General features: G+C 38.9%; 1 protein-coding gene and 1 pseudogene across 1 annotated transcript in view; one reads left to right on the plus strand and one right to left on the minus strand.

The window, feature by feature from the left end:
* The window catches only part of CSMD1 (CUB and Sushi multiple domains 1), a 2,470,978-nt gene that overhangs the window by 922,848 nt on the left and 1,524,226 nt on the right, over positions 1–23,904 (minus strand).
* LOC134912874 (5S ribosomal RNA) lies at positions 5,599–5,716 on the plus strand (annotated as a pseudogene).

Raw genomic sequence — 23,904 nt, forward strand, 5'->3', positions numbered from 1 at the left:
AGCAACTTGTTCTTAGAAAAACTTTTATGCACTATGGAGCACCTTCCACCTTTCCTTTGTGTTGACAACTTAATAATACTAGCTTGATATTAGAACTTTCTCATTTCTTGGGACTCAATCTGCTTTTGAAAGTCTGTTGATGTACAGTATACTCACAACTGGTGCAGTCACAAAAGCAGGCGAGATTTCTGTTTCTGTTTTTACTACCTTAATTTTATTTTATACATTAAACATCATGATTTTCTTTATCTTATAAAGTGGTTTTAAAACAAGTTATTAAATAATTAATATACCAAAGTTTGGTTGTTTATAAATTCACTGTACATTTAATAGTTTGAGACAAATCAGAGAATACCTTTAGACTTCTGCAGTGTCAGCTTTAGAGTTACTCTAAATCTTAGTTATGGCAGAAATGTTTAGATAAACGTGAGTATGAAAATTTTTCTTTATAGAGTTTAATGAAATTTAAGAAAAACAAAAACAAATAATTGCTAGATGTATATGGTAATCTTGTAAATTAAATGGATGTCTTATAATAACACAAATAGACCACTTTATTAGTTAGCACATACAGTATGCCAGTTAAAGACTACAATAAAATTTAGTGTGACATATTATTTAAATAAAAATTTATAATAATAAAAAATTTAATTTTGATGGTAGAACATACGAATATGCTAAAAACATGATCTGTAAATCTTTATTCGTTTTTAATTTTCTGTAGAGGGTAGTTGTTTTCTATCCATAAACTAAAGTACTCCAAAATATGTCTCATGTGACAAGGGAACAATATTTCCCCTTTATTAGCCTGAGTAATTTACTACCAACCTTTCCAATTTTGTGTACAATGAAAAAATTACACATATATGTGTATGTGTGTGCAGTAGGTGTATGTGTGTGCATTGTGTCTCAAATGATTTGCTAAATATCAATTAAAGGAAATGTGAAAAGATAAAGAAAACTATAATCCATTGATATTTAATCAATGTCTTTGATGATCAGACATATATTACATTTTAGCACTTCAAAGTCTCTTTCTAGGAAGGTAAAGCACAACAGTGGTTGCAGGCTCTAGCTGTGTAGACTTGAAGAAACTTTATAAAGAAAAAGTTCAATAGAAAGATAAAAATGACAGAAAATACCACATCTTGATAGCAGTAACATTGTTATAAGCTTAAGTATGGGGAAAAAAAGTAAAATATAACATAGACAACAACAGTATGTAAATGTAAAACGTGGGTCTTCAACCTGCAGTCCTCCAGCTCCTGTGAAACTACACATCCCAGCATTCCTGACACAGTTTTGCTATTAAAGCATGCTAAAACTGAGACAGGGCATGCTGGGATGTGTAGTTCCACAGCAGCTGGAGGGCCACAGGTTGAAGACCAATGATAAAATAAATTTATAATATATTCCAGCATATGTACATGTTACAGAGCGAGTAAATATTTTGTGTTATTTATCTCACCTCATATACAGGATGTCCCAAATTATTTTTAAAAACAAATACACATTAAAAGGGACACATTGAAATGATAAAGGTAGGTGAACATCATCAAGCAGTCTTACAGAATGATCACCATTTAATGGAGCTATAGCTAATAATACACTTGGAGTAACTACTAAGGATAATATCTGTGTCAATCATTGTTTACAGACCCTGGCGGAACATAGTTTCTGTTCCTTCAAACTTTGGTAAGTTTACCCAGCATTTTCGCAAGGCTCGAGTCCTTACCAATTCATCACAACCCACTGAAAACCAACTCTGAAATTAGATATAAATGAGATAAATCCATTGCCCAGTCTAGTTCTAACTATAATGACCTTCAGGCATATTTTTATCAAACATTCTACTTTACCTTTTCAGCCTTCCTGCACCCATATATAACACTTTTAAGAAAGCTTGGAATCTGTTACATATTCCAAATTTTACCTTTAAGGGTAATTGCCATGTCTAGTCTACATAATGGGCTGGGTGATTGCTATCAACTTTCCCTGTCAGAGGCACTTCTATTCTTTGATGATTTTTTCCCAAAAATGTATAGTGCCAACTTGAACTCAAATGTAGGGATTTGAACTTGTTGCTTATGAAATCTGGATATTTATATTCAACACTGGAAAAATAGGGAAGGCAATCTGCAGGGGTGGATTTCTAGAGATTTTTTGGTAATTTAGCCTGTTATTTATATTGTGATTTGTAACTTGCCACAAAAAAAACTGCTGAATAACATTGAGCTGACCAATTTGGAGGCTACCATGTTCTGCTTATAGGTACTAATAATCATCTAAAAGAAGATAAGTCCTAAATGCTAAAAGCATTCATAAATCTTTCATATATGTAACTTAAATACATTGTGAGGGAACAATTATTAAACAGTTTTTAATATCAATTCTACTGCCTCATCTTTTTCCCTAAAATATATGATACAGACTGGAATAGTTATAATAATGAAACCAGACAAAGATTTAAGACTATGCTAAAATGTTATCCAAGTGCTCTGTTTAACATGAATTTAAATATATAATTGCATGCCTTCCTGCCAGTTGCTGGAATACCATCTTTTCCAGATCAATTAGGTTTTATATTATACCTGGCATACAGCCCCCAGATAATATCAGGTACATGTCAATATATTATTGAATATTTATGTATATTTAACATAATCAGGTGCCTGCTATACTCCTCATACTTTATTCTGAATAAGCTTTTGACCATATTAATTGAGACTCCAAAATATTGTCCTTCCATTATGCATTCCTTTTATGCATATTTGACATTTATATTCTTACCTTTCATCTATTGTTTTTTTGGTTTATTTCCAAACATTTTTAAATTACTAATAGCACAAGATTACACCCATCTACCCATTTCAGTATTATGCCAATTTTTCAATTAAAAATATAATTATTGTTGGACTGTATGCTACTGTATATGCGGGGTGTCTTTAGGTGTGTAACAGAGCAATAACACCAGCTGAATGCTTAGGGAGAAGCTGAGGACAGGAGGTAACCTATGGGAGTTGACATTAGTTCTCAATGCTACATCTTAGTACACCATTGTAATATACAGTATGTGGAACTCTGTCTATGGAAAGACAGCTGAAGGATATAAGTGCTAAAATAATTTGATGTAATGATCACAGTATTCAAATATTGATATTGTTTCCTTTATGAATTATTGAATGTTTTATCTGAAATGTCACCTGCTTTGAATTGGAGAAATAAATGAAAAATTAACAATTGCGATACGGTTGGAATATAGTTATTGATATTATCAGTCCACCTGCCCCATTATTCATCTTCCTGATTTCTACCCTAAGTGGATTCCCTTATTTCTCACAAAGGGTGGAAATTTGATGTAGGAGTGATGTGGGTATCTGGTCAGAAGGTCAACAGAAACTACAGTATGTTGACATTTGTAATACAGGTTGAGTATCCCATATCCAAATATTCCGAAATACGGAATATTCCGAAATACGGACTTTTTTGAGCGAGAGTGAGATTGTGAAACCTTTGTTTTTTGATGGCTCAATGTACACAAACTTTGTTTAATGCACAAAGTTATTAAAAATATTATATTAAATGACCTTCAGGCTGTGTGTATAAGGTGTATATGAAACATAAATGAATTGTGTGAATGTACACACACTTTGTTTAATGCACAAAATTATAAAAAATATTGGCTAAAATTACCTTCAGGCTGTGTGTATAAGGTGTATATGTAACATAAATGCATTCTGTGCTTAGATTTAGGCCCCATCACCATGATATCTCATTATGGTATGCAATTATTCCAAAATACGGAAAAATCCCATATCCAAAATACCTCTGGTCCAAAGCATTTTGGATAAGGGAGACTCAACCTGTATTAACACAAAAATGTCAACATTAGAATGTCATCATGGTTCAAACTTTCAACAGGCACCATGTCAACATCCTCAGAACATTGCCATGCTGACAATGTCAACAGCTGAACTGTTTTGATGTGAAATGTTGACAGTCTGAAGATGCCAACAGTTAGGTTTAGACTGCAGGCTGGAGGTTTAGGGTTAGGCTGCAGGGAAAGGTTTAGGTTAGCAAGGGGTCTAGGGATAGGCACTAGGGGCAGGGTAAGAAATAGTGTTAAGGATTAGTACTAGGGATAGTGGGGAAAATAGTCTCTGGAACACCACTATGGAGGCACTGCCACTGGTACTTACCCTCACATGACCATCTGGAACTGGATAAAGACACTTGAGCCACCAGGATCAAGTGAGATACTGTTAGACCACGATGGAACATTTGTTGGAAGTTAATCATGTTGACATAACCCATGTAGACATGATGAAAGGCGACACTGTTCATTGACAACAGCAGCAGCCGTGACTGGTAAAATCTGTCCTTCCTCCGCTCCTGTATATTTGTATCAGGTAGCAGATAATTTAAACACTCGGCACAACTGGTCCTGTAACCTATATTTCCACATCCAGGCAGTATGTATCTAAATGGTGACTGAGTTAAGGTTCATTGCCAGCTGCTGGGTAATGTAATGAAGTGCTTAAAGGGATTAGAGATTTTGTCATTTATTCCACAAGTGACACTGCTTCATATAAAGGAATTTAAACAGTGTTACTGCAATTTGTATGGTTTAACGTATATTTGCTGATTTCCCTAAACCAGACATTGGTGGTCATTCCGAGTTGATGGCTAGCTGCATTTGCTCGCAGTGATCAGGCTAAAAACCAGCAGTTCTGCACATGCGTATGCAGAGCAATGCTCATGAGCATCGTTCAGTCACAACAAATGATGTAGTTTTGCACAGGGACTAGCGAAGCATTTCAGTCGCACTGGTGGCCGCAGAGTGATTGACATGAAGTGGGAATTTCTGGGTGTCAACTGACTGTTTTCAGGGAGTGTTCGTAAAAATGCAGGCGTGCCAGGAAAAATGCAGGCGTGGCTGGGTGAACGCTGGGCGGGTTTGTGACGTCAAAATAGGAACTGAACAGTCTGAAGTGATCACAAGCGCTGAGTAGGTTTTGAGCTACTCTAAAACTGCACAAAAAATCTTTGTAGCCGCTCTGCAATACATCCGTTCACACTTCTGCTAAGCTAAAATACACTCCCAGTGGGCGGCGGCATAGCGTTTGCATGGCTGCTAAAAACTGCGAGCGATCAACTCGGAATGACTCCCATTGTGGCACACCAGTACTTTTACCTTTTCCATGGCTTCTCTTTTTTTGTATTGTGTTTATTTCTGAAAAATGGCTTCAGACTAGCAATATCCGCATACAGTAGTTCTCACCTATTTATTTCGTAAAGTGACACAGCTACCTAAAAGGAATTGTTAGATACTTTGCATTGTTGTTATTTTTTGGAATAACTCTATACTAACAATCTCTGAATTTTACTTTGCATTTCATGGACTCTCATTGGTGATGCAGTAAAATTATCCTCATCCTTGTGACAGTTTTTCAACAATGTTATCCTACTTCCTAAGACCAAAAGCAGATCCATCTTGTTTTTCTTCAGTCTTTCTCAACACCCATTTACCTATCTAGTTCCCTTTATCTACTTTTCCGTGAACTCTAATCAGGAAATTCAGGAAATAGTATTAATATAATCTACTACCAAACCACACTGAATGTGCCCAATCTCGTCGGATCTTGGTAGCGATAAAGTGTAGGGCCAGGCCAGTATCTGGAGGGAGACCCCCAGGGAATACCCGGTGTAGTAGGTTGTGGGTCAATGGAGCATTCCAGTCTAATGTTGAAAGCAGATTAACTTCTAACCTAAACCTTGTTTTTTCTCTCAAATATTTGGTTTAAACTCTGACCAATATTTTCCATCACCTTAATGGATTGGTTTAGAGTATGGAGTTAAATCCACTAAATTAGTATAAGTCAAGAAAATACTCTCCATCTTTTTTTTGTGGGTAAACATATTGACCAGCTCAGGATTTTACCGAACATAAAAACACTTCATCAGTTTAACCACAGGGGTGCACTGTGGCTTAGTCCTTAGCAGGACACATACTTGTTCTCACTGCAAATTATTCAGTTTTGGATTAAATTATGATATATTTGATCAAGATATAAAAATATTGATAGAAAATACATACAATTATTTTTCTGACATATTTGATTAAGATATAAATGACAGATATAATTTGTATTTAATTGTTATATGTTTATTAGGGGATCTGTATTTTAAAAGTCTTAATAAACATTAAATTAAAATGTTCTCAATCTTAAATGTCTTTTTCTAAAGAGTGCACCAGAAAAGGGTTTTTCTTTCATATTCTTTGCATAACATGCTGATTATGTCAACAGTGTGACCATGTCATCATTCTCATGTTATCATGATGAATGTCGATGTGATAACTGTTGACAAATCATATCCAACCCATGGTGTTGACCTCAAAACTTCAACTACAGTATATGCCTAGATATGCCTGTTTCAGTTGGATCTCTTATGCCAAACATACGACTGGTGCAAGTACACACTGCTGATGATGACTATCCTATTTTTTTCCATGCTAGCAATATTGGTGTGTTTATGGCATACTTGCATTCAACTCTGCATTGGCTAGTAAATCGGCAAAGGATTTTGGAAACATATTCAATTAACTAGGCAACCATTTATAGCTCCTAATGCACCATCTCTGCCATTAACTCTGCCCATACAGTACCTGTAGCCTCCAGTTTTTCTATTACATCAGTGGTTCTCAAACTGTGTGCCGTGGCACCCTAAGGTGCCTCAGGACACTTGCAGAGGTGCCTCAGATTGGTGGTTTTGGACCAATTCAAATTATTTATGACCAATGTAATAAGCAAAACCAGTGCTGGTGGCTGCTAATCATAATATATGTGGACAAACAGAAGCACATCCTGTCTCTCACCACATAGCTGAACTTAAGGAAGGCATACTACTGAGGAGGAAAGGGATCTAGGAGTCACTATTTCAGATGACTTAAAGGCAGGTAAGCAATGTAACAAGGCAATGAGGAAGGCTAGTCAGATGCTTGGCTGCATTGGGAGAGGAATCAGCAGCAGAAAGAAAGAAGTAATAATGCCACTGTATAGGTCATTGGTACGGCCTCATCTAGAATACTGTATTCAGTTCTGGGGGCCATATCTTCAAAAGGATATTAATACATTAGAAACTGTACAAAGGAGGGCAACTAAAATGGTGCATGGCCTACATCACAAAACATACCCAGATAGACTAAGAAATCTCAATATGTATAGTTTGGAGCAGAGAAGGGAAAGGGGGGACATGATAGAAACTTTCAAATATATCAAGGGTTTTAACAAAGTCCAGGAGGGAAACATTCTCTAAATGAAGAGAAGCAATAGGACACAAGGACATGCACTGAGGCTGGAGGGGAGGAGGGTCAGGGGAAATTTGCGGAAAATTTATTTCACAGAAAGGGTAGTGGACAAGTGGAATAGCCTCCCATCAGGCAATTTAAACATGCATGGGATAGACATAAGGATATCCTTACAAATAAATAAGGATCAAATAAGGTTAGAGATAAAAATAATGTAAAAAAAATAAAAAAAAGGGGCAGACTAGATGGGCCAAGTGGTTCTTATCTGCCGACAAATTCTATGTTTCTATGTTTCTATGTTTCATATAAACACAATTTACTTCATTTAATATTTATTTCTAAATTTCTCAGTAAGAAACTTTTATCCTAGGGGTGCCATGAAAAAACTTCTGACACTCCAGGCCACCGTGATCCAGATTAGTTTGGGAACCACTGTATTACACCATTTTTATTTTTACAATATTCCATGTATGTTTTTGTTATACCAATAATATTGTCTCTTCATTATATTTTTAGAAAAATTGGAAATGACAAATGCTGAGTTATGAGTGTTTATGGAGAAATTGCATGTTGTAATTCAGTTTAATATTGTCTATGTGATATACATATATTTCAATAAACAATATTTGACTAAATGGAAAAATATTAAATGGAATAAAAATTGCAAAACAACTATTACAAGTAAGCATGAGCTAACTGTAGTTGGTGATTAAATTAGTCTATTTGAAATACAAAAAATGAACTGTCCCAAGGCACAAAAATAAAGGACTTACGCAGCTATATACTGTACACACAAAGGGACCACCAAATTCCTGGCAATACAGACACAATAAAACAAAAATGGAGTATAATAAGCGCTCAGTCCCGTTCCAACATAAATGTCCAAATAAAACCTTTTCAGGATGTATCTTTTAAAATCGATGGACCACTTGTGCAGAATATGTCAACTTCTGTTCATCACTCCATAAGATTCCTTTCAATGGGGAATATACCTCAAAAAAAGACCAAATGAAGATAGCATAGTGTCCTAATATATTTCTGGTGTGTTTATGGCATATTGCACCTCTATTTATAATTGTTCTCAGTTTGGTTGGCGGAAGTTACATATTGGTTGGCGGAACGGCTGTTGTACGGAATAGCGGAGTCAAAAACATATGTGCGGGTTGATCAGATAGCTCGGGACAGCTGTTTACAGAGCGGCCTTTACATCTCATGCCCATAAATGGGGAGTTATACTTAGAGGTATAGGTTAATGAGGATTAATTTACTCCATTATCCACATCCGGTCATGATTGGCGGAAATGGAGTGATACAGGAAGTAACCGGTCGCGTGCATGTCGCGTCCTGTAGCGGCGTTGAGTCAATAGGGGATAAACGTTGCTCCATTCAGTAGTGCTCTCTAACCTTGAAAAAGACTTAACAAAATAGTCGAAACATGTTGGTTCAGGAGCACTACTGAATGCTACTTTTCACATCCGTGATCAGACGTCTGGGCATTCGCTGTCAGGCCTATACACTGCCATTTTTGCCATTCAGGTATACCCTTGTTCCATCATATGTCTTTTATCCCATGGTTGTTTTTATATATTTTCTTTTTGTAATAAATTTTGAAGCATTTTTAAAGTTCCTCTTTCGGTTCATGTTTTTTTTGGTGTGCATTCATTTGAGAGAGTAAGTGCTAATATCACTACCTCCAACGAGCGGCACATGGTTGGAGGATGAAATAAAGAAACCGCTATGAGAGTTCAACTGCTATGTGTTATGTGAGTACGGTACGTCCCATCATAGGGATCGTTTTGTGAAGGTGTGTGCACGATTGGTCTATCTACACAATTGGCGACTGGTGGCTAAAGATACCTTTATGGGAGTGATTCACCTTTCTATAGTGTGAGTTTTGGTATGCAGACCTTTCATAACATTGATCCTTCTATATCCACATTGGTATCGTTATCCCATTCCAGACATACTACACTATGCTATCTTCATTTGGTCTTTTTTTGAGGTATATTCCCCATTGAAAGGAATCTTATGGAGTGATGAACAGAAGTTGACATATTCTGCACAAGTGGTCCATCGATTTTAAAAGATACGTCCTGAAAAGGTTTTATTTGGACATTTATGTTGGAACGGGACTGAGCGCTTATTATACTCCATTTTTGCTTTATTAAAATTAGTCTATTTATATACAGTAAATATAAATGGTTATCCATTTAAATGCACCTTTAAATAATCACCATATTATAAATGGATTCAGGGGGGAATTTGGGGTACTAGTAATGGTTTTTCTAAATTTTATGTAGTATTATTTATACCATCATGTCAAACTGAAACTTAGTAGGCATTATAAAGCACATTCAAGATTATGGTTTCCTTTGAGCGCAGTTTTTAATTCAGATTATGTTTATAATTAGCAAGTAATTGAGTGATGTATGTTTTAAGTAATTTGCCTCTATTACATTTCTATGTATATTTACATTTATTAAGATGAGTGGGGACTGTCAACTGACTTTCAAATGCCATAAATGAAAACGATAGTCTAAAAATAGTGTTCTTAGCACTTGATTCTGCTTTGGGAATAAATAAGAAAGAGCAAGTAACTGCGGTAAAACCATGTTGCACAGCAGATTGGGAAGATTTTGTGGGTTACATTCAAAAGCAGCCAGTCCCACATGCAAAAACAATGTAAGTATTTGCACACCATGCATAGTCCAGGTAGGGAGTTAATTGCTCTTTCTGACTTTGGGGGTCATTCCGAGTTGATCGCTAGCTGCCGTTGTTCGCAGCGCAGCGATCAGGCTAAAAATTGGCATTTCTGCGCATGCATATGCTCCGCAATGCGCACGCGTGACGTACGGGTACAAAGCCCGTTGTGGTTGTACACAGGTTCTAGCGAAGGTTTCATTCGCACTGACGGCTGCAAGAAGATTGACAGGAATCTTCCTGGGTGTTCCTGGGTGTCAAATGACCATTTTCAGGGAGTGTTTGCAAATGCAGGCATGTCTGAAAAAATGCATGCGTGGCTGGGCGTTCGCTGGGTGGGTGTATGACATCAAATCCGGACACATATAGACTGAAGTGATTGCAAGCGCTAAGTAGGTTCAGAGCTACTCTGAAACTGCACAAACTGTTTTTGCAGAGCTCGGCTGCACATGCGTTTGCACTTCTGCTAAGCTAAAATACACTCCCCAGTGGGCGGCGGCATAGCGTTTGCACGGCTGCTAAAACTAGCCAGCGAGTGGTCAACTCGGAATGACCCCCTTTATTCCCAACTTGGAATCAAACCCTGAGTTACAAAATTCAGATAAATATGGCAAAACCTTATTTGTCTTTAACATGCAACAACTTCCAGAACAGAATGTTTTAGGAAAGCACATATTCTGAAATAAGCTATCTAATAAGTTTATTTATCACATTAACATTGTATTATTAAAGTTCAAAATACATATTCCTAAAACTAAGCCAATAAAATATATTTAAGAAATGTATCACCCAAACAGACCAATGGCCCTCATTCCGAGTTGATCACTCGCTAGCTGCTTTTAGCAGCAGTGCACACGCTAGGCTGCCGCCCTCTGGGAGTGTATCTTAGCTTAGCAGAACTGGTTAGCAGAACTGCGCATAAAAGTTTTCATGCAGTTTATGAGCAGCTCCAGACCTACTCCTTCCTTGCGATCACCTCAATCAGTGTAGTTCCTGCTTTGACGCCCTGCGTTCGGCCAGCCACTCCCCCTTTTCCCCAGGCACACCTGCGTTTTTACCTGACACACCTGCGTTTTTTTAGCACACTACTGGAAAACGGCAAGTTACCACCCAGAAACACCCACTTCCTGTCAATCATTCACTGATCAACACAGCGACAGAAAAGCGTTGCTCGACCTTGTGTAAAACTGCATAGTTTTGTGTGACAGTACTTCGCGCGTGCGTACTGCAGCCCGTACACATGCGCAGAAATGCCGCTTTTTCACCTAATCACCACGCTGCGACCGAAAGCAGCTAGCGATCAACTTGGAATGAGGGCTCATGTACTATAATTTTCCTTTAACTTTGTGCTAGAATATCTACAGATGAACAAGACCTAAGGCATATGATACATAGTTTAGCATGTAAAGCTCAAACAAGAACAGTTTGATGAATAAAAGAAAAGTATATATCCATGTTCAATAAGACTAAAATGAAGTCTTCGTTTGGGAATGAGTCAATAGTCCCCATTTGCTTTGTGAAATCATATTGAATTAAATTATTCATAACAAAATCAAGCTTTGTGAAATATAAATGCACAGATTAGTTTAAAAAAGAAACCTAAAGGGAGATAAGTGAAAGTATTAAATCCTTAGTTAATTGTATTATACATATTTCTATGGTTAAAATGGCTTTCCCTAAATAAAATCAGAAGAAAAAACATCACATTGTTTATTAATGTGCCTGACAATTCAAATATTATTAGAGAGTTATCCACATTCTTAAAGTCTCATATAGTTATATAAATATATAAATACTGTATATATGTTGTGTGTATATATATATATATATATATATACAGCACTCAGAGGCTATGCAAAAGAATGTAAAAAATGTGTTCCAAGTTTACATAGATGTAGTTTCAGTGCCCAGTGCATCGTCGTCAGGAAAAAATGTACATACACGTGTCACTTTGCTTATATGATATTTTCTCTCCTGATGGCGGTGCACTGGGCACTGAAATGTTAATGTATTGTATGTAAACTTGGGACACATTTTGTACATCTTTTTGCAAAGCCTCTGAGTATACAATAGTTGTACTATTTCTTGAGTGACGTTTTCTACTGACTTATATTGTGTATATATATTTAACTTTTTATTAGTGATGTGCACCGGACATTTTTCGGGTTTTGTGTTTTGGTTTTGGATTCGGTTCCATGGCTGTGTTTTGGATTCGGACGCATTTTGGCAAAACCTCCCTGAAATTTTTTTGTCGGATTCGGGTGTGTTTTGGATTCGGGTGTTTTTTTTTTACAAAAAAACCCTCAAAAACAGCTTAAATCATAGAATTTGGGGGTCATTTTGATCCCATAGTATTATTAACCTCAATAACCATAATTTCACTCATTTCCAGTCTATTCTGAACACCTCACAATATTATTTTAAGTCCTAAAATTTGCACCGAGTTCGCTGAATGAGTAAGCTAAGCGACCCAAGTGGCCGACACAAACACCTGGCCCATCTAGGAGTGGCACTGCAGTGTCAAACAGGATGGCACTTCAAAAAATAGTACCCAAACAGCACATGATGCAAAGAAAAAAAGAGGTGCACCAAGGTCGCTGTGCGACTAAGCTAAGCAACCCAAGTGGCCGACACAAACACCTGGCCCATCTAGGAGTGGCACTGCAGTGTCAGACAGGATGGCAGATTTAAAAAATAGTCCCCAAACAGCACATGATTCAAACAAAAAAAGAGGTGCACCAAGGTCGCTGGATGGCTAAGCTAAGCGACCCAAGTGGCCGACACAAACACCTGGCCCATCTAGAAGTGGCACTGCAGTTTTCTAATGAGAGGATGAGTGCTTCCATCCTCATGTGAATCTGAACCACTAGCCATGAACATAGGCCAGGGCCTCAGCCGTTCCTTGCCACTCCGTGTCGTAAATTGCATATTGGCAAGTTTACGCTTCTAATCAGACGCTTTTAATTTTGATTTTTGGGTCATTTTACTGAACTTTTGTTTTTTGGATTTTACATGCTCTCTACTATGACATTGGGCATCGGCCTTGGCAGACGACGTTGATGGCATTTCAACGTCTCGGCCATGACTAGTGGCAGCAGCTTCAGCACGAGGTGGAAGTGGATCTTGATCTTTCACTATTTTACCCTCCACATTTTTGTTCTCCATTTTTTAATGTGTGGAATTATATGCCAGTAATATATCAACAGCAATGGCCTACTGTACCGTACTGCTATATATTATATACTGGTGGTCAGCAAAATTCTGCACAAAATTCTGCACTGTCCTCCTACTATATATATTGCACAAAACTTGAATGCACCACAGGTATGGATGGATACTTGACGACACAGAGGTAGGTAGAGCAGTGGACTACTGTACCGTACTGCTATATATTATATACTGCTGGTCAGCAAAATTATGCACTGTCCTCCTACTATATATACTGCGCAAAACTTTAATGCACCACAGGTATGGATGGATAGTATACTTGACGACACAGAGGTAGGTAGAGCAGTGGACTACTGTACCATACTGCTGTATATTATATACTGGTGGTCAGCAAAATTAGGCACTGTCTTCCTACTATATATACTGCGCACAACAACAAAAATGCACCACAGGTATGGATGGATAGTATACTTGATGACACAGAGGTAGGTAGAGCAGTGGACTACTGTACCGTACTGCTCTATATTATATACTGGTGGTCAGCAAAATTATGCACTGTCCTCCTACTATATATAATGCGCACAACTAAAATGCACCACAGGTATGGATGGATCGTATACTTGACGACACAGAGGTAGGTAGAGCAGTGGCCTACTGTAGCGTACTGGTATATATTATATACTGGTGGTCATCAACATTCTGCACTGTCCTCCTACTACTGCACAAAACTTAAATGCACCACAGGTATGGATGGATAGTATACTTGACGACACAAAGGTAGGTAGTGCAGTGGACTACTGTACCGTACTGCTATATATTATATACTGGTTGTCAGCAAAATTATGCACTGTCCTCCTACTATATATACTGCGCACAACAACTAATATGCACCACAGGTATGGATGGATAGTATACTTGACGACACAGAGGTAGGTAGAGCAGTAGACTACTGTACTATACTGATATAATACTGGTGGTCACTGGTTACCAAAATTCTGCACTGTCCTCCTACTATATACTACAATGCAGCACAGATATGGAGCGTTTTTCAGGCAGAGAACGTAGATATTTTCAGCACACTGAGCACAGATATTTGCAAGCACACTGAGCACAGATATTTGCTGCACACTGAGCACAGATATTTGCAGCACACTGAACACAACTGAGAGAACGCTGCACACGTCCTCTCCCTATCATCTCCAATGCACGAGTGAAAATGGCGGCGACGCGCGGCTCCTTATATAGAATACTAATCTCGCGAGAATCCGACAGCAGGATGATGACGTTCGGATGCGCTCGGGTTAACCGAGCAAGGCGGGAAGATTCGAGTCTGCCTCGGAACCGTGTAAAATGGGTGAAGTTTGGGGGGGGTTCGGATTCCGAGGAACCGAACCCGCTCATCACTACTTTTTATAGTAGTGTATGTAACAGCAGAAACATACGGATGAAAGGGGTTATGTACAGGACCACCTTGCACTTAGAATGCCGGTGGTCACATAATAGACCGCAGCATCTGGACGCCCAGAATTACAACACCTGGTTGATAAGTATGCTAACTCTCTCCCCCCCAACCCTAACCCTCCCTTCTTGCAGCCTGGCCCTAATGCTCCCTTCCTGCAGCCTAACCCTAACCCTCCCTTCCTGCAGCCTAACCATAACCCTCCTCCTAGTGCCTAACCCCAACACCCGCAGCCTAACCCTAACCCTCCATGGCATACTTATGTCCCAAATGTTGGCTGTCAAGATTCCAGCATCAGGATTATGGCATCAAGATTCTGATTCTCTGGTCTCCTGCCTACTGGCATTCTGAGCATCGAGAGGCCAACTACATCCTGCTGAATGGGCACATAGGAAAAGTTCTGGATGCTTGAGTTTCAATGTGCAAGAAAGTCCTAAAGGTTTGCAAATGAAGTAGAAGGTTTATCAGTTGCACTTAATTCAATGTGCCCACATGTTTCTGTATATAATATTTTTTACCATTTTTGTTTAAATTTATGTAGCTTACTAATTCTAGAATTTGTATTTAAATGCCTATCATATTGTGTGAATGATGTGTTAATTGAATGCTAATTGATTACCTTATTTAGAAGGGTATATAAATCTGGTTAAGCGGCATAGCACATCACCTTTGAAAAAGCTGCATCAATACAGTGAAATGCGTCAGAGTTTGCTCACACCCACCAAGCTGCATTAATAACTACAGACAAGTGCTAAGACCAATTTCTGCACTTTGCAAGAAGTTTATTTCCAAAAACATTCATTACCTCTGCAATTTTGGCCAGAAAACCTCAGAACACTGTATACTTAGTGAGGACACACTGCCTTTTGGAACTGTAGACATAATGCAGGATCCTTCCTCCAACGGTGACCACTGTGGTAAACCTCCCTTGATGAACTGTGCCTTATATTTAAGAGGTCATTGAACTCTATCAAACTCTTTCAACTGCAACCCAGAAGTAATATAGGAACAAGCCTAAGTATATGCAAGTGTATTATATGCTGTGTTGGTATTTATCTATTTTTATATATTATTGTGAGTTTTAAAATTGTATATTAAAAAACACAAGGATCTTTTATTCAGACAATCCATTATTTACATTTATTTGTGAACATGCACTGCTTCCTTATCTTATGTCTGTGTATGTTCATCAGGAATTGATTATTCCTATTATAGCAGCATCTCTAGAGACGTACCCTATAAGCACCATAGCCTAACCTTAGTTAGTTTTTCTTACGTGGTTTAATGTCTAGTTGTGGTCTTAAATTAAAGCATAGAATAAACAAACTATAGTAGATACTATAAAACAAGAAGTCATCAAATCATATTGTTAAACAACGTAGCCACCTTTTAACATTCATTCTAATATAGAAATCAAATATTGCTTGTAAAGTTCTTTCCAACACTGTTCCAGAAGATCCCACAAATGTTTTGCTCTTGCAGGTTGTTTTGCACCTTCTGACCATTTCATCACAAACTATAACAATGTTAGTTGAGACTTTGATGGCCATTCCCTAAATTAAAGCATACCATCTTGTTTTCAGGGCCTGTGCAAGGTATCTCTGCACCCTAGGCAAAGCTTCAGCCTAGCGCCCAATAACCTGCAACCCCCATCACCACCACCACCTCCCGGAGGGGAGATGCAGGTGGCCTGGGGTGAATTGCAATATTATACATATACAGAGAAAAGGGACTTTTTAAAGTGTGATGGTATTCTGAACACTGACAATCTGTCCGCTGGGATGCCAACTACATCCCTTTAATTGTATGTGTATATATACATGAATACATATATTTGTATACTCTTTTTTGTGTTCTATCCCCCATCTGTAAGTTCATTACTGACCCCCTCCTCCATATATACTGTCATGGTTTCTCTTACAGGTGGCAGCAGCATCACATCGACACTGCTGGGTGTAGATATGTAGTCAGGTGCTGCTTACTGCTGGAGATCTGAGATCCAGGAGCCTGGAGGAGGTGCAAGAGTGGCAATGGGGGTGCCTCTCATGAGCCTTAGTTACATCCGCCTCCCATGCGCCTAGCGGCAGCAGCACCTTATTAAACCCACAGCGGCAGCAAGCACAGTGTAATAGGAGGAGACTGCATACAGAGTTGTCCTTCAGTTTTTTGCTAGATGAATTTCAGTGACACCCTCCAGGGGCCGGCACCCCTAGGCAGCTGCCTAAAGCTGCCTAGTGGTAGAGCTAGCCTTGCTTATTCTTTTGATCAAAGGTAGTTCTGACATAAACTGGAGGTATATTTTAAGTCATTGGCTTGCTGTTGTATTAACCCTTGACTAACTAAAACAGAATTACTGAAAAATGCTGTACTGTAGATATTTTGGTTTAGGCTTCAGTGGAGCTTATAAGGGTCAGTGGTTAGGCTTCAGTGGAAGCTTATGAGGGTCAAACTAACTCATATAAGGCTGACCACTAGGTGGAGCTGAAACATAATAAATTCATACAACAAATACTTCACCTATAGGAGGTGCAGTGGATGCTGAAGCTATGGGACTGAGAATCTTATGGCACACCAAAACAAACTCATATAGTTGTCTATCAAGTTCCCGGGATTGACTGCTAAGCAATTGGGTGTGTACTATTTCCTGCCCAAAAAAAAGGGACTCATCTGTGCTCATATAGGTGACCCATTTACTGTGTTCATATTTTTACTTACGGGCACAGCTGAGCTAATCAATGAGCCCAGCATTCTGTGATGGTAAGCTTCTCATTAATTACAGCGTCTGTGAAGTGAGCAGGGAATGATCTCTGAGATTAGGACTGTCCTAGAAAGTATGTGTCATACATTAATATGAATTATGAGCACCATGTGGTGTAAAGGCAAGTAGGACACTACTATACTGCAAAAAAAATGAACTAAAGCACTACTATGGTGTATAAAATGAAATAGGGCACTACTATTGGGTATAAAATGAAGTAGGGTACTACTATGGGGTATAAAATGAAAGTAATAACTGCTAAGGAAAGAGGTGTCTGTCTAGAACCATAAGGTTGGGGGCTACTTCAAAATATTGTTATAGGACCCACACATTTCTGACTATGCCCCTGACCCCACTTCCAAGTGGCAATATATCCTCCAATGGTAAAAGATCCTCAGTGGCATTAACCCCTACTCCCCTAGTGGTAAAAGATCCACTGCTGCATTACCCACCAACCACCAATGGTCATAGGTTTCTATTGTGGCACTACAACCCCTCCCCTGACACCCACCCAGTGCCTTCTATCGTTATTTATGCATTTTGCTCTCTTTCTCCTCAGTAGCAATACATCTTTATGGGGTATTACCCACCAATGTCGGACTGGAATATGAAGAGCCCATTGGGGAATGCAGTGGTAGGGGCCCATGTTTACAGGTGTAGACAGCCTCCAGAGAGGGTGGCTATAGATTATATTCATAAAATAATCTTTTATTTTCATTCCAGACATTTTGTTTCTCCTGTAAAGCAGCAGACATGATTATTAGTCCTGTTTAAATCTAGTACAGTGATAACATTATTTCTCATCTGTAAGTAATGTTTACTAGATAGGAGGTACCAGCCAATGAGTTTCATTGAACCTCATCTCATCATTGATATTGTTAAACACTGAAAAGTTATCCTTTTAGTTTGCATGTAGGTATACAGTACCTTTAGTCAGGACATTTGTATTTTTTGGATTTTTGACTTTAGATAATATATGCCACAAAAGGGTGTGCTTCAAAAGGGTTGAATATGCATTACTCTTTGTGTATATGGTGCATTTTTATTCTACTGTATGATATTGGAAAACTTTTCAGCAAACTGTTTTTCTGTTACATATAGGGGGTAATTCAGAGTTGATCGCAGCAGCAAATTTGTTAGCAGTTGGGCAAAACCATGTGCACTGCAAGGGGGGACAGATATAACATGTGAAGAGAGAGTTAGATTTGGGTGTGGTGTGTTCAAGCTGAAATCTAAATTGCAGTGTAAAAATAAAGCAGCCAGTATTTAACCTGCACTGAAACAAAATAACTCACCCCAATCTAACTCTTTCTGCACATGTTATATCTGCCGCACCAGCAGTGCACATGGGCCCTCATTCCGAGTTGTTCGATCGCAAGCTGCTTTTAGCAGCTTTGCACACGCTAAGCCGCCGCCTACTGGGAGTGAATCTTAGCATAGTAAAATTGCGAACGAAAGATTCTCAAAATTGTGATTACACACCTCTTAGCAGTTTCTGAGTAGCTTCAAACTTACTCGGCATCTGCGATCAGTTCAGTGCTTGTCGTTCCTGGTTTGACGTCATAAACACACCCAGTGTTTGCCCAGACACTCCTCCGTTTCTCCAGCCACTCCCGCGTTTTTCCCAGAAACTGTAGCGTTTTTTTCACACACACCCATAAAACGGCCTGTTCCCGCCCAGAAACACCCACTTCCTGCCAATCACACTCCGATCGCCTGAACGAAGAAAAAGCCATGAGTAAAATACCTAACTGCATAGCAAATTTACTTGGCGCAGTCGCACTGCGGACATTGCGCATGCGCATTAGTGACTAATCGCTCCGTTGCGACAAAAAAATAACGAGCGAACAACTCGGAATGACCCCCATGGTTTTGCCCAACTGCTAACAAATTTGCTGCTGCGATCAACTCTGAATTACCCCCAAAGCCCATGATTATTTTTTTTCTCTTTTCTACTAGACAAAGACATTCAATTTCCCAGACTTTTGTCATAATTTGCCACAATATATTTAACCCTACTCTCTCATTTAGTAGAGGCCAATAAATCTTGCTTACCACAAAGATGGTGCCACTCTTCATTCCTTTAAGAACATGTATAGATGTACTGCATTTGAGGACTTCAGTGGCATTGGAAATTTCTTAGCACAGAGAAAACTAAGGCCAGAAACCTCTCACAGCTTGTCAAGCAAGATGTACCATCTTATTCCCTTGTTGTTTAAAATAATACTAAAATCATCAAAAACTGTAGCTTCATTTTTCAATTGCCTTCCCTGCTGAAAATGTAGCCATGCTTAAAATAATAGTCTTTAACAAGGCATTCAGCCTTCGGCAATTTAGCTTCTGGTGTTTCTTTTTATACATATCACTTTTAGACAAAGGTAAATGGTTCTTTTAAACTTAATCAAAGTTTTGTCAGACTGGCAGCATACTGTAACTAAAATATTGAACAGTTGTGAAGTTGTAATTTTAGCCATAGTACTGTATTTTAATGAATGATAAAAATAACAGGTACCAAAAACATATAGAAGACAATACATGTGAGCAATGATTATGTGCTTTTTAAATGATCCATGTTATTGTTAGTGTGGAGTTACAAAGAGGTTGACATGCAATCAAATAAATTGTACTGTACGTGATAAGGGGTTCTTGATGAAGTTCCTAAGAGGACCAAAACGTTGAACTGGCACCAGTGTCTCTGACTTGGCATTACAACACAGTCCCAAGAGTGCCACCGACTCGGATTCTATGTTTTGGTGTGCAAATACCCCAGAGGGCACCAGGGCAAGTAACTAATATATGGAGAGAGTGATGACTATTTCTTGTGTGTATATATATATGTATAAATATATATATATATATATATATATAAAGAGAGAGAGAGAGACCTGGATTGGTCAGCACTCCGGTAATAACAGTGCAGCTGCCCCGGTGCTCTCCTTATACAGTTACACAGTCAATGTGGTCCCTTAGAGAGGGGTTAGCGTAGGCCCACTCCCAATGTATAAGATCCAGGCGGCACTCTGAGGAGTGCTGAAAAAGCTGTGAGTTTTTAGTTAAGCATCAAATGTAAAAAGAGGCATAGCTTGCAAACGTTTCAGCACCGCGCAGGGCGCTTTTCTCAAGGCTGTGTGCTGTTTTCTTTACAGCATACAGCCTTAAGAAAAGCGTCCTGCGTGGCACTGAAACGTTGGCAGGCTATGCCTCTTTTTACATTTGATGTTTAACTAAAAACTCACATCTTTTTCAGCACTCCTCAGAATGCCGCCTGGATCTTATGCATTGGGAGTGGGCCTACGCTAACCCCTCTCTAAGGGACCACATTGACTGTATATATATATATATATATATATATATATATATATATATATAGTTTGTACTGTTCTGTGCACTGTACCCTAGTATGCTGTGACAATGTTTCATAGATGTGCTATAAGCTGGCATGTGCTTGTGCTTCTGCTCTGTCACTTAGTCACCAGCCAGCTTGCTGTAGCCTTTGGCCAATATTGGTGAAAACAATATTGTGGGCTGTGAGGTAGTCAAAATTTACAAAAAATTACTGGAATTTTTTTAAAAAGCAGTTTGGCAAATCTAAATCCAAAACTGGATGACGAATCAGAGCAAAATCCAGCAAAAATGATCTGGCACACTTCTCTATGAAATATACATACTTTTTATACTGCGTTGAAGTAAAAAAAAATATTTTTTATTCTCTCCAAAGGTAGAAAGTGGGGCCATGCTGAAGGGTATGCAACTGCTGTTGCTGTGGTACCCCAGAACTGTGTGTGTGCCCATTTAACCACTTGCCTGGCATGGTCGCATCAAATGTGACCACACCAGGCAGTGCTTTTTATCTGACCTGGTTGCACAGGATGTGACTAGTCAGGTGAGCAGTGTTAACAACGGCAGGGAAGGGAATCTTCCCTCCGCTGCTGCTCTGCCTCCCTGCACCCTTCCCTCAGAGTTGCCATGCTGCTGATCATTGGTGATCGGTCAGCACAGCAGGACCCACAACCCAGTGGCTGCAATGTTACCAATGTTCCGATGTTACCTAACTTCCCGACCGATGTTGTGATGTTTGAGAAAAATATTTTTTTTTAAATTCCTTTTTTTTTTACTAAAATTATTCTGGATAGGGTTAAATTCATGTTCTTCACCTAATTCACTAATAAAAACCCCCCAATATTTTCAGAGTGTTTTGTTAGGAAAAACATCATCAGTTAAGTTATTATTATAATTACTACCAGTTATTTATATAGCGCACACATATTCCGCAGTGCTTTACAGAGAATAATTGGCCATTCACATCAGTCCCTGCCCCAATGGAGCTTACAATCTATATTCCTTAACACATTTATATGCACACACATTTATACTATGGTTAATTTTTGTCAGAAGCCAATTGACCTACCAGTATATTTTTGGATTGTGGAAAGAAACCGGAGTACCCGGAGGAAACCCACACAAGCACAGGGAGAATATACAAACTCCACACAGTAAGGGCCATCGTGGTAATTGAACCCATGACCTTAGTCCTGTGAGGCAGTAATGCTAACCATTACACCATCCGTACTTATTTAAGTGGTTAAGAGCACTTTGGTGTAGCTTTGCAGCAGCAGGAGGGGTTAACTGAGCCCTGGGTCTAGTCATGTGGCCTGAAGAGAGGGAGCTGACTAGAAGGAGGCTGCTTGGAGAAGAGGGGAATGCTGGGAAGAAGTCTGGAGAGCATGGTGTGTGCTGGCTGAAGGAGGAATGCAGAGCATAATGGAATCTGTATACCGGAGAGAGCCACAGGATGCTGGGCAGTGAGAGCAGCGCTGCTGGAGAAAGAAGCAGAGTGTCACCGGCAAGTGTTGCTGGAGAGAGGGTGTTGAGATACTGCAGCTGGAGAACCAAACACCTCCAGGCCTGGTAATAGGTGCGGACACCGCTGCCATCTTCTAAAGGAGAGTGAGGAGTCAATACAGTGGGAATAGCCAACTCGAAATAGCATTCCATGGGTCTGAGTAAATACTTTTTGAAACTGACAGCCAGCTACAGACCAGTGCACTGTTCAGCCTCCGCAGCCTGTGTTACAAGCTGAGAAGGGTGCAGTCAGCAGTGCCATTTTGTACCAGCTAAGACCCCATAACAGAAGGGCTAAAGCCAGGACTGAGTTTATTTTAAATTCAAGGGAAGTGTTTATAGTTCTGATGCAAGGAAAAGAGACATGTCTGTGTTAAAGGACTGAGTTTGTGCAATGCAGATAGATAAGCCCTGCTGAAGGACTGAGATAATTATACAAGTGTTGATTCAACCCTGCAATTACAAGAGACTACATTTGTTTCATGCCCAAAGCCTCTTATTGTGTTATAAGTGCCATTGATAAGAGACATGTGCCATTCCTTTGTTAGTTAAATCATCTTTGAGATAAAGAAATTTGCTTCATTGACATATTTACCCCAGGATCCCCCCTCAGTCACTGTGTGCCCATTTCCAACTCATTGGCATACTTTGGCACAGGAAGTTCTAACTAACTCCAAGGATAGTTGCCGGTGAAGATACTGTATGTGTTGCCTTGGCTAGGGAAAGTTCAAAGTCAGTAGCTAAAATTACTGAAACGTATTGTCTTTACTCTTTTTGTGATCACATTGTAAAATGTAATGCATAGCGTCTGATTTGTTTTTATTGATTCCAATGACTTTATGTTCATTTTTGTGATTTGAATTGCTTCTCATCTTAATTCTAATCATTCTTCTTTGTGATTCTAATTACTTGTCTTTTGCAAATTGGATTACTTTTTGTGGTGTAACTGTAGAGAAACTTGAATAATCCTGTTTACTTATATGAAAGTCTTCTTTTTGTGATTCATTACCCAAGTAACTTTCCTAAATCCATCATTCATCTTAAATCCAAAGTACTACAAGACAAGGTACGGGGAACAACACTTAAATGGGAAAGGTCAGCCACATAGCCTCCCAACACCTGTGATACCTCTATCAACCACCTAGACATACCCTTGCAACCCCAGAGGTGTTATACTGCCACCTATGGCATAAAGTCAAAAGGATGACATAGTTTCTACACATAATGGCAAAGACACCCTGCTAAATAGAAAGGCACAGGGGTTTGCATTCCTTAGGACATGCCCAGTACCCCTCTTACTTCTCCCTCAGCTCTTGTAGCATGATTTTCCGGATCTATCTGTGACAAGTTTTTAAAATTATGGCATCCTGGGTCTGTAGATGGTGGACCAGAATGCCACTGCACTAGAAGAAGGGAAGAAAAGATTATAATTGTTTAACTGATGTTATGCCCTCAGTGTTCTTAGGGCCTGTGTATTCCCAGGCCCATACATTACCAGTGCAATACATTTTTGATGCACAACTCTGAAAATAGTAACAAATGACCAAATACGCTTATGTTGTAGAATAGAAATAATAAATGGACTTAGCATTTTTATGGAAAAGAAATATGGTTAAAATAAATAAAATATGGCCATACAAGGGAAAACAACATATAATTATGTTTCTT

This window comes from Pseudophryne corroboree, chromosome 4 (genome assembly GCF_028390025.1).
Source record: "Pseudophryne corroboree isolate aPseCor3 chromosome 4, aPseCor3.hap2, whole genome shotgun sequence".
NCBI classification, from domain to species: Eukaryota; Metazoa; Chordata; class Amphibia; order Anura; family Myobatrachidae; genus Pseudophryne; species Pseudophryne corroboree.